This window comes from Protomyctophum bolini (genome assembly GCF_963924005.1).
Source record: "Protomyctophum bolini genome assembly, chromosome: 14".
NCBI lineage: Eukaryota > Metazoa > Chordata > Actinopteri > Myctophiformes > Myctophidae > Protomyctophum > Protomyctophum bolini.
Window position 1 is genome coordinate 1,371,239 of NC_137875.1, and position 1,615 is coordinate 1,372,853.

The 1,615-nt window shown below is 47.9% G+C and overlaps 1 protein-coding gene across 1 annotated transcript in view; it reads left to right on the forward strand.

The window, feature by feature from the left end:
* ncoa4 (nuclear receptor coactivator 4) overlaps positions 1-1,615 on the forward strand; it is a 27,919-nt gene that overhangs the window by 10,680 nt on the left and 15,624 nt on the right.

Genomic DNA, 1,615 nt, shown 5'->3' on the forward strand with positions numbered 1-1,615 from the left:
TTTCAATTCTCCAACAGTCTAAAGCGTGTTTTAAATTAAAACAGAGCTGAGCTAAGTATAACCCAGGCTTAAAGCTGGGCTTTATATACTGTCTCCCAAAACCACCACAAAGCAGCCTGAGCTGAGTCACACCTCCCCAAAGGACTGTAACCGTATCATAGCATGTTGTTATGAGCACAGCATCCTGAGCTAAGGAGTGGCGTGTGCGTGGGTGCGTGTGCGTGTGCCTGTGTGTGTGTGCGTGTGTCTTGTCAGGCCGTATAAAGAGATGAGATGAGATTTGCTGGTCAGTCACTCGGTGTGTGTGTGTGTGCAGAGCGCTGTGTGGACTATTGTACCGTAGTGTGTGTGTGTGTGGTGATGTGATGCCAGCCTGTGGGATTAGCTGACACTCTGGACTAAATATAAACTGGTATGTACTGGACTGGACCGCTGTAGTCTGGTGTCCAGAAGGGCTGTAGTCTGGTGTCCAGAAGGGCTGTAGTCTGGTGTCCAGAAGGGCTGTAGTCTGGTGTCCAGAAGGGCTGTAGTCTGGTGTCCAGAGGGGCTGTAGTCTGGTGTCCAGAGGGGCTGTAGTCTGGTGTCCAGAGGGGCTGTAGTCTGGTGTCCAGAGGGGCTGTAGTCTGGTGTCCAGAGGGGCTGTAGTCTGGTGTCCAGAAGGGCTGTAGTCTGGTGTCCAGAAGGGCTGTAGTCTGGTGCCCAAAGGGCTGTGTAGCTTCATTCGGTTATTGTGTGAACTCGGTCGCCTCGCTCTACTCCGATTTCTCTTCCGTCCTGTAAGTAAGTGTGTGTGTGTGTGTGTGTGTGGTCCTAAATGTAATGTTTGTAGACGTTTACGAACCTCACCCTGTAATTATACTCTCCAACTGTCTCTCTCTCTCTGTATCTTTCTCTCCGTCTCTCTCGCTGTCTATCGCTCTCTGTCTCTGTAGCTCTCTCTCTCTCTCTCTCTCTCTCTCTCTCTCTCTCTCTCTCTCTCTCTGTCTCTGTCTCAGTTTGACAGAGGTCATTACATTTTGACATTTCATCCAACCTTTATGTTTGGTTGACGGAAAAGGCATATAGGCTGAAGCTAAAGGCGTATTAATGCCTATCCTCTGTACATTCCAGACATCCAATCACACAGTATTATTTACATACACACATATTACCCATAGGAGGATGAGGTAGCTGTTGTTTAGTTTCAGAGGTGAGGAAGGGGTTGGTTGGTTGGTTGTACTGGTTCTATTTAAACTGCTATTATGTGGATCTTGTGACGGGTACAGGCTTTAGTTCAGACCCAGAGCCATCTAATAGAAGAGTTAGGACATTGAGGGGGCAGAAACCCAGAGCCATCTAATAGAAGAGTTAGGACATTGAGGGGGCAGAAAACCCAGAGCCATCTAATAGAAGAGTTAGGACATTGAGGGGGCAGAAACCCAGAGCCATCTAATAGAAGAGTTAGGACATTGAGGGGGCAGAAAACCCAGCGCTGTTCTAATGCAGCCTGAACTGAGACAAGCTGGAGTTGGAAATGCATTGTTTTCAACGAGGGGCGGCGCAAATAAGAGCTATTTTAAGCATGTGTGCAACATGACAACTGTTTTAAAGTGTTCTACAGTAACAACTACAGTCT